The sequence below is a fragment of the Triticum urartu genome, chromosome 7, assembly GCF_003073215.2.
Source record: "Triticum urartu cultivar G1812 chromosome 7, Tu2.1, whole genome shotgun sequence".
Taxonomy (NCBI): Eukaryota; Viridiplantae; Streptophyta; class Magnoliopsida; order Poales; family Poaceae; genus Triticum; species Triticum urartu.
This window is the reverse complement of record NC_053028.1, coordinates 62,786,623-62,798,075: the sequence shown is the minus strand read 5'-3', so window position 1 is coordinate 62,798,075 and position 11,453 is coordinate 62,786,623.

Here is an 11,453-nt window from a genome sequence, read left to right as displayed (position 1 = left end):
TCAACTTGAGAAGTAAAAAACCACCGCTATGAATCGACCGGTCCACATAACTTTGCTTGAGGATGGTGAATACAAAGTCTTCTCTCGAACATGTAGAGATGTTTCTAATACACTCTCCGCGTTGTCAACCGGCAAGAACAACAACAACAACAAAGAGGCAAGATTTCTGCAAAGCAGAGTTAATGCAACTCTTGCCTCCTTCTGTATTTTGCAAACTATTTTTAAACCGTTGAACTGAACAACATCAAATTTGGAAGACAAATAGACACACGAGTTCCTAAGATCCCCTTAAAATTTCAGCATAATCCGACACTATTTGACTACCCAATCTGTTCGTTTTTCAAAACTAACATGCGCTGAAACTGAAACAGTCTGACTGCAAAACCACTCTCACATCAGATGCTCCACCGACCCAATCATCAACGGAACTAACCATATCGAAGTACTTAAGCTAAGGAATGAGTTCACCAAGTTTGATGGCAATCCAAGCATGAGCCTCCAGTCACCGGCTTGAACACTGTCTAGTGAGATGCAACAAATCTGGATTGAACCTCTCCCCTTCTTCCTCTTTCTCATGGGTTGTGTGTTCTTTGTTGTGTGCTCTCTCTCATTGTCACAGTGGAAACCTCCACTTTACACGGGTTGAGTGGCTAAGGTTCTCTTCCTCTCCATTCAACAGGAAACACTCTCAACCGTTTGATACAACGAAGACCAACGACTCACGCATGTTGGGATTTTGTGAAATCATGAAGTTTGTCGAAGCCAAATTAATTGACCCAACATATTTCTCCAGTGGAGCTTGATTGCTTGTATCTGTGTTGGTATTTCCCCGAAGAGGAGAGGATGATGCAACACAACAAAGGCTATTTCCCTCAGTTATGAAACCAAGGTTATCAATCCAGTAGTAGAACCAAGCAACACTATGTAAACAGTACCTGCGCACAAATAATAAATACTTGCAACCCGACGCGTAAGAGGGGTTGTCAATCCCTCCTCGGTATTGAGATAGATTAAATTGTATGAGATTGGATAAATAGATCTAGCAAAAACATGAAATAAAATAAATAAAGAAAAAGTGTAGCAAGGTATTTTTGGGGTTTTGGAATAATAGATCTAAAAACAATATGATAGGAAATAGACCCAGGGGCCTAGAGTCTACTAGTGGCTTCTCTCGAGAAAATAACATACAGTGGGTAAACAAATTACTGTTGCCAATTGATAGAATAGCAAATAATTATGACGATATCCAAGGCAATGATCATGTATATAGGCATCACGTCCAAGATTAATAGACCAACTCCTGCCTGCATCTACTACTATTACTCCACACATCAACCGCTATCCAGCATGCATCTAGTGTATTAAGTTCATGGAGAAACGTAGTAATGCAATAAGAACGATGACATGATGTAGACAAGATCTATTCATGTAGGAATATACCTCATCTTTTTATCCTTAATGGCAATGATACATGCATGTCATGTCTCCTTCTGTCACTGAGAATAAGCACCGCAAGATCGAACTCATCACAAATCACCTCTTCCCATTGCAAGAAAATCAATCTAGTTGGCCAAACCAAACCAAAGTTTTGGAGAAGAAATACAAGGCTATAAAGATCATGCATATAAGAGTTCAAAGAAGACTCAAATAATATTCATAGATAGATTTGATCATAAACTCACAATTCATTGGATCCCAACAAACACACCGCAAAAAGTCATTACACTAAATAGATCTCCAAGAACATCGAGGATAACATTGTATTGAGAATCAAAAAGAGAGAAGCCATCTAGCTACTGCCTACGGACCCGTAGGTCTGTGGTAAACTACTCACGCATCATCGGAGGAGTGATACGTCCATTTTCCATCATGCTTTTATATCGATATTTATTGTATTATGGGATGTTATTACACATTATGTCACAATACTTACGCCTATTCTCTCTTATTTTACAAGTTTTACATGAAGATGGGGAATGCTGACAGCTGGAATTCTGGGCCGGAAAAAGGAGCAAATATTAGAGACCTATTCTGCACATCTCCAAAAGTCCTGAAACTCCACGGGAGTTATTTCCAGAATATATAAAAAATACTAAGCGAAGAAAATACCAGAGGGAGCCCACACCCTGGCCACGAGGGTGGGGGGCACGCCCTACCCCCCTGGGCGCGCCCCCCTGCCTCGTGGGCCCCCTGGTCGCCCCCTGATGCCCATCTTCTGCTATATGAGGTCTTTCGTCGGAGAAAAAAATCATAAGCAAGCTCACGAGACGAAACTCCGCCGACACGAGGCAGAACCTTGGCAGAACCAATCTAGGGCTCCGGCGGAGCTGTTCTGCCGGGGAAACTTCCCTCCGGGAGGGGGAAAACATCACCATCGTCATCACCAACGATCCTCTCATCAGGAGGGGGTCAATCTCCATCAACATCTTCACCAGAACCATCTCATCTCAAACCCTAGTTCATCTTTTGTATCCAATTTTTGTATCCAAACCTCAGATTGGTACCAATGTTGATTACTCCTTGTAGTTGATGCTAGTTGGTTTATTTGGTGGAAGATCATATGTTCAGATCCATTATGCATATTAATACCCCTCTGATTATGAACATGAATATGCTTTGTGAGTAGTTACGTTTGTTCGTGAGGACATGGGAGAAGTCTTGCTATAAGTAGTCATGTGAATTTGGTATTCGTTCGATAATTTGATGAGATGTATGTTGTCTTTCCTCTAGTGGTGTCATGTGAACGTCGACTACATGACACTTCACCATTGTTTGGGCCTAGAGGAGGGCATTGGGAAGTAATAAGTATTTGATGGGTTGCTAGAGTGACAGAAGCTTAAACCCTAGTTTATGCGTTGCTTCGTAAGGGGCTGATTTGGATCCATATGTTTCATGCTATGGTTAGGTTTACCTTAATACTTCTGTTGTAGTTGCGGATGCTTGCAATAGGGGTTAATCATAAGTGGGATGCTTGTCCAAGTAAGGACAGCACCCAAGCACCGGTCCACCCACATATCAAATTATCAAAGTACCAAACGCGAATCATATGATCGTGATGAAAACTAGCTTGACGATAATTCCCATGTTTTCCTCGGGAGCGCTTTCCTTCATATAAGAGTTTTTCCAGGCTTGTCCTTTGCTACAAAAATGATTGGGCCATCTTGCTGCACCTTATTTACTTTTATTACTTGTTACTCGTTACAAATTACCTTATCACAAAACTATCTATTACCGATAATTTCAGTGCTTGCAGAGAATACCTTACTGAAAACTGCTTATCACTTCCTTCTGCTCTTTGTTGGGTTCGACACTCTTACTTGTCGAAAAGTCTAAGATAGATCCCCTATACTTGTGGGTCATCAAAACTAGATTGATCTGAGTCAACCTCTTCTTTTCTACGGGGATTAAGAACTAGGCCTTCTCATCTATCTATTAGGATGACGTGTTACTAATCCATAGACTTATAGGATTGTTGGTTCCAGGCCTCAATTCAGTTTCTACTAATTTTAGTATGTTGTCAGCTGAACCAGAACCTTGTTATGATGTTGTTAAGTGACTATGCAAATCCTTGTGAATGTCTCAAATCCTTTTCTGAGCATTTACATGAAGGAAATATGCCCTAGAGGCAATAATAAAGTTATTATTTATTTCCTTATATCATGATAAATGTTTATTATTCATGCTAGAATTGTATTAACCGGAAACATAATACATGTGTGAATACATAGACAAACAGAGTGTCACTAGTATGCCTCTACTTGACTAGCTCGTTGATCAAATATGGTTATGTTTCCTAACCATAGACATGAATTGTCATTTGATTAACGGGATCACATAATTACGAGAATGATGTGATTGACTTGACCCATTCCGTTAGCATAGCACTTGATCGTTTAGTCTGTTGCTATTGCTTTCTTCATGACTTATACATGTTCCTATGACTATGAGATTATGCAACTCCCGTTTACCAGAGGAACACTTTGTGTGCCACCAAACGTCACAACGTAACTGGGTGATTATAAAGGTGCTCTACAGGTGTCTCCGAAGGTACTTGTTGGGTTGGCGTATTTCGAGATTAGGATTTGTCACTCCGATTGTCGGAGAGGTATCTCTGGGCCCTCTCGTAATGCACATCACTTAAGCCTTGCAAGCATTGCAACTAATGAGTTAGTTGCAGGATGATGTATTACGGAACGAGTAAAGAGACTTGTTGGTAACGAGATTGAACTAGGTATTGAGATACCGACGATCGAATCTCGGGCAAGTAACATACCGATGACAAAGGGAACAACGTATGTTGTTATGCAGTCTGACCGATAAAGATCTTCGTAGCATATGTGGGAGCCAATATGAGCATCCAGGTTCCGCTATTGGTTATTGACCGGAGACGTGTCTCGGTCATGTCTACATTGTTCTCGAACCCGTAGGGTCCGCACGCTTAAGGTTTCGATGACAGTTTCATTATGAGTTTATATATTTTGATGTACCGAAGGTTGTTCGGAGTCCCGGATGTGATCACGGACTTGATGAGGAGTCTCGAAATGGTCGAGACATAAAGATCGATATATTGGACGACTATATTTGGACACCGGAAAGGTTCCGGGTGAGATTGGGACAATACCGGATCACCGGGAGGTTATCGGAACCCCCCAGGAGGTATATGGGCCTTATTGGGCCTTAGTGGAAAGGAGGGGAAAGGAGCAAGGGAGGGGGCGCCCCCAAGTCCAATCCGAATTGGGAGGGGGGCCGACCCCCCTTTTGCTTCCTCCCTCCTTCCTCTTCCTTCCCTCTCCTACTCCTGATAGGAAAAAGGGGAGTCCTACTCCCGGTGGGAGTTGGACTCCCCCCTTGGGCGCGCCACCCTCCTTGGCCGGCCCCTCCTCTACTCCTTTATATACGGGGGCAGGGGGGCACCCCAGAGACACAACAATTGATCATTGATCTCTTAGCCGTGTGCGGTGCCCCCCTCCACCATAATCCTCGATAATATTGTAGCGGTGCTTAGGCGAAGCCCTGCGACAGTAGAACATCAAGATCATCACCACGCCGTCGTGCTGACGGAACTCATCCCCGACACTTTGCTGGATCAGAGTCCGGGGATCGTCATCGAGCTGAACGTGTGCAAAAACTCGGAGGTGCCTTAGTTTCGGTGCTTGATCGGTCGGGCCGTGAAGACGTACGACTACATCAACCGCGTTGTTATAACGCTTCCGCTTCCGGTCTACGAGGGTACATAGACAACACTCTCCCCTCTTGTTGCTGTGCATCACCATGATCTTGCGTGTGCGTAGGAATTTTTTGAAATTACTGCGTTCCCCAACAGTGGCATCCGAGCCTAGGTTTTATGTGTTGATGTTATATGCACGAGTAGAACACAAGTGAGTTGTGGGCGATATAAGTCATACCGCTTACCAGCATGTCATACTTTGGTTCGGCGGTATTGTTGGATGAAGCGGCCCGGACCGACATTACGCGTACGCTTACACGAGACTGGTTCTACCGACGTGCTTTGCACACAGGTGGCTGGCGGGTGTCAGTTTCTCCAACTATAGTTGAACCGAGTGTGGCTACGCCCGGTCCTTGCGAAGGTTAAAACAACACCAACTTGACAAACTATCGTTGTGGTTTTGATGTGTAGGTAAGAACGGTTCTTGCTAAGCCTATAGCAGCCACGTAAAACTTGCAACAACAAAGTAGAGGACGTCTAACTTGTTTTTGCAGGGCATGTTGTGATGTGATATGGTCAAGACATGATGCTAAATTTTATTGTATGAGATGATCATGTTTTGTAACCGAGTTATCGGCAACTGGCAGGAGCCATATGGTTGTCGCTTTATTGTATGCAATGCAATTGCGCTGTAATGCTTTACTTTATCACTAAGCGGTAGCGATAGTCGTGGAAGCATAAGATCGGCGAGACGACAACGATGCTACGATGGTGATCAAGGTGTCGCGCTGGTGACGATGGTGATCATGACGGTGCTTCGGAGATGGAGATCACAAGCACAAGATGATGATGGCCATATCATATCACTTATATTGATTGCATGTGATGTTTATCTTTTATGCATCTTATCTTGCTTTGATTGACGGTAGCATTATAAGATGATCTCTCACTAAATTTCAAGATAAAAGTGTTCTCCCTGAGTATGCACCATTGCCAAAGTCCGTCGTGCCTAAACACCACGTGATGATCGGGTGTGATAAGCTCTACGTCCATCTACAACGGGTGCAAGCCAGTTTTGCACACGCAGAATACTCAGGTTAAACTTGACGAGCCTAGCATATGCAGATATGGCCTCGGAACACTGAGACCGAAAGGTCGAGCGTGAATCATATAGTAGATATGATCAACATATTGATGTTCACCATTGAAAGCTACTCCATTTCACGTGATGATCGGTTATGGTTTAGTTGATATGGATCACGTGATCACTTAGAAGATTAGAGGGATGTCTGTCTAAGTGGGAGTTCTTAAGTAATATGATTAATTGAACTTTAATTTATCATGAATTTAGTCCTGGTAGTATTAGCATATCCATGTTGTAGATCAATAGCTTGCGATGTTGTTCCCAGTTTATTATGTTCCTAGAGAAAAATTATGTTGAAAAATGTTAGTAGCAATGATGAGGATTGGATCCGTGATACGAGGATTATCCTCATTGCTGCACAGAAGAATTATGTCTTTGATGCACCGCTAGGTGACAGACCTATTGCAGGAGTAGATGCAGACGTTATGAACGTTTGGCTAGCTCAATTTTATGACTACTTAATAGTTTAGTGCACCATGCTTAACGGCTTAGAATCGGGACTTCAAAGACGTTTTGAATGTCATGGACCATATGAGATGTTCCAAGAGTTGAAGTTAATATTTCAAGTAAATACCCGAGTTGAGAGATATGAAGTCTCCAACAAGTTCTATAGCTAAAAGATGGAGGAGAATAGCTCAAGCAGTGAGCATGTGCTCAGATTGTCTGGGTACTACAATCGCTTGAATCAAGTGGGAGTTAATCTTCGAGATAAAATAGTGATTGACAGAATTCTCTAGTCACCATCACCAAGTTAGTAGAACTTCGTGATGAACTATAATATGCAAGGGATAACGGAAACAATTCCCAAGCTCTTCGTGATGCTGAAATCGATGAAGGTAGAAATCAAGAAAAGCATCAAGTGTTGATGGTAGACAAGACCACTAGTTTCAAGAAATGGGCAAAGGGAAGAAGGGGAACTTCAAGAAGAACGGCAAGCAAGTTGCTGCTCAAGTGAAGAAGCCCAAGTCTGGCCCTAAGCCTGAGACTAAGTGCTTCTACTACAAAGGGACTGGTCACTGGAAGCAGAACTGCCCCAAGTATTTGGCAGATAAGAAGGATGGCAAAGTGAACAAAGGTATATTTGATATACAGATTATTGATGTGTATTTTACTAGTGTTCGTAGCAACCCCTCGGTATTTGATACTGGTTCAGTTGCTAAGAGTAGTAACTCGAAACGGGAGTTGCAGAATGAACAGAGACTAGTTAAGGGTGAAGTGACGATGTGTGTTGGAAGTGGTTCCAAGATTGATATGATCATCATCGCACACTCCCTATACTTTCAGGATTAGTGTTGGACCTAAATAAGTGTTATTTGGTGTTTGCGTTGAGCATGAATATGATTTGATCATGTTTATTGCAATACGGTTATTCATTTAAGTAAGAGAATAAATTGTTGTTCTGTTTACATGAATAAAACCTTACACACCCAATGAAAATGGTTCGTTGGATCTCGATCGTAGTGATATACATATTCATAATATTGAAACCAAAAGATGCAAAGTTAATAATGATAGTGCAACTTATTTGTGGTACTGCCGTTTAGGTCATATTGGTGTAAAGCGCATGAAGAAAATCCATGCTGATGGGATTTTGGAATCACTTGATTATGAATCAGTTGATGCTTGCGAACCGTGCCTCATGGGCAAGATGACTAAGACTCCGTTCTCCGAAACAATGCAGCAAGCAACAGATTTGTTGGAAATCATGCATACTGATGTATGTGGTCCGATGAATATTGAAGCTCGCGGCAGGTATCATTATTTTATGATCTTCACAGATGATTTGAGCAGATATGAGTATATCTACTTGATGAAACACAAGTCTGAAATATTTGAAAAGTTCAAAGAATTTCAGAGTGAAGTGGAGAATCATCGTAACAAAAATAAAAGTTTCTACGATATGATCGCAGAAGTAAAATATTTGAGTTACGAGTTTGGCCTTCAGTTAAAACAATGTGAAATAGTTTCACTACTCACGCCACCGGGAACACCACAGTGTAATGGTGTGTCCGAACGTCATAACCGTACTTTATTAGATATAGTGCGATCTATGATGTCTCTTACCGATCTACCACCATCGTTTTGGGGTTATGCATTAGAGACAGCCACATTCACGTTAAAAAGGGCACCATCTAAATCCGTTGAGACGACACCGTATGAACTGTGGTTTGGCGAGAAACCTAAGCTGTCGTTTCTTAAAGTTTGAGGTTGCAATGCTTATGTGAAAAAGTTTCAACCTGATAAGCTCTAACCCAAATCAGAGAAGTGCGTCTTCATAGGATACCCAAAATAAAATGTTGGGTACACCTTCTATCACAGATCCGAAGGCAATATATTTGTTGCTTTGAATTGATCCTTTCTAGAAAAGGAGTTTCTCTCGAAAGAAGTTAGTGGGAGGAAAGTAGAACTTGATGAGGTAACTGTACCTGCTCCCTTATTGGAAAGTAGTTCATCACAGAAATCTGTTCCTGTGACTACTACACCGATTAGTGAGGAATCTAATGATGATGATCATGTAACTTCAGATCAAGTTACTACCGAACCTCGTAGGTAAACCAGAGTGAGATCCGCACTAGAGTGGTACGATAATCCTGTTCTGGAGGTCATGTTACTTGACCATGACGAGCCTATGAACTATGAGGAAGCGATGATGAGCCCAGATTCCGCGAAATGGCTTGAGGCCATGAAATCTGAGATGAGATCCATGTATGAGAACAAAGTATGGACTTTGATTGACTTGCCCAATGATCGGCGAGCCATTGAGATTAAATGGATCTTCAAGAGGAAGACGGACGCTGATAGTAGTGTTACTATCTACAAAGCTAGAATTGTCGCAAAAAGGTTTTCGACAAGTTCAAGGTGTTGACTACGATGAGAGTTTCTCACTCGTATCTATGCTTAAGTCTGTCCGAATCATGTTAGCAATTGCCACATTTTATGAAATCTGGCAAATGGATAAACAAAACTGCATTCCTTAATGGATTTATTAAAGAAGAGTTGTATATGATGCAACCAGAAGGTTTTGTCAATCCTAAAGGTACTAACAAAATATGCAAGCTCCAGCGATCCATCTATGGACCGGTGCAAGCATCTCGGAATTGGAATATACGCTTTGATAAGTTGATCAAAGCATATAGTTTTATACAGACTTGCGGTGAAGCCTGTATTTACAAGAAAGTGAGTGGGAGCACTACAGCATTTCTGATAAGTATATGCGAAAAACATATTGTTGATCGGAGATATTGTAGAATTATTCTACAAAGCATAAAGGAATGTTTGAAAGGAGGTTTTTCAAAGAAAGACCTCGGTGAAGCTACTTACATATTGAGCATCAAGATCTATAGAGATAGATCAAGACGCTTGATAAGTTTTTCAATGAGTACATACCTTGACAAGATTTTGAAGTAGTTCAAAATGGAATAGTCAAAGAAGGAGTTCTTGCCTGTGTTACAAAGGTGTGAAGTTGAGTAAGACTCAAAACCCGACCACAACAGAAGATAGAGAGAGAGAATGGAAGTCATTCCCTATGCCTCAGCCATAGGTTCTATAAAGTATGCCATGCTGTGTACCAGACCTATTGTATACCCTGCCCTGAGTTTGGCAAGGGAGTACAATAGTGATCTAGGAGTAGATCACTGGACATTGGTCAAAATTATCCTTAGTGGAATAAGGATATGTTTCTCGATTATGGAGGTGACAAAAGGTTCGTCGTAAAGGGTTACGTCGATGCAAGTTTTGACACTGATCCAGATGACTCTAAGTCTCAATCTGGATACATATTGAAAGTGGGAGCAATTAGCTAGAGTAGCTCCATGCAGAGCATTGTTGACATAGAAATTAGCAAAATACTTACGGATCTGAATGTGGCAGACCCGTTGACTAAACTTCTCTCACAAGCAAAACATGATCACACCTCAGTACTCTTTGGGTGTTAATCACATAGCGATGTGAACTAGATTATTGACTCTAGTAAACCCTTTGGCTGTTGGTCACATGTCGATGTGAACTATGGGTGTTAATCACATGGTGATGTGAACCATTGATGTTAAATCACATGGCAATGTGAACTAGATTATTGAATCTAGTGCAAGTGGGAGACTGAAGGAAATATGCCCTAGAGGCAATAATAAAGTTATTATTTATTTCCTTATATCATGATAAATGTTTATTATTCATGCTAGAATTGTATTAACCGGAAACATAATACATGTGTGAATACATAGACAAACAGAGTGTCACTAGTATGCCTCTACTTGACTAGCTCGTTGATCAAAGATGGTTATGTTTCCTAACCATAGACATGAGTTGTCATTTGATTAACGGGATCACATCATTAGGAGAATGATGTGATTGACTTGACCCATTCCGTTAGCATAGCACTTGATCGTTTAGTTTGTTGCTATTGCTTTCTTCATGACTTATACATGTTCCTATGACTATGAGATTATGCAACTCCCGTTTACCGCAGGAACACTTTGTGTGCCACCAAACGTCACAACGTAACTGGGTGATTATAAAGGTGCTCTACAGGTGTCTCCGAAGGTACTTGTTGGGTTGCCGTATTTCGAGATTAGGATTTGTCACTCCGATTGTCGGAGAGGTATCTCTGGGCCCTCTCGGCAATGCACATCACTTAAGACTTGCAAGCATTGCAACTAATGAGTTAGTTGCAGGATGATGTATTACGGAACGAGTAAAGAGACTTGCCGGTAACAAGTTGAACTAGGTATTGAGATACCGACGATCGAATCTCGGGCAAGTAACATACCGATGACAAAGGGAACAACGTATGTTGTTATGCAGTCTGACCGATAAAGATCTTCGTAGCATATGTGGGAGCCAATATGAGCATCCAGGTTCCGCTATTGGTTATTGACCGGAGACGTGTCTCGGTCATGTCTACATTGTTCTCGAACCCGTAGGGTCCGCACGCTTAAGGTTTCGATGACAGTTTCATTATGAGTTTATATATTTTGATGTACCGAAGGTTGTTCGGAGTCCCGGATGTGATCACGGACTTGACGAGGAGTCTCGAAATGGTCGAGACATAAATATTGATATATTGGACGACTATATTTGGACACCGGAAAGGTTCCGGGTGAGATTGGGACAATACCGGATCACCGGGAGGTTATCGGAACC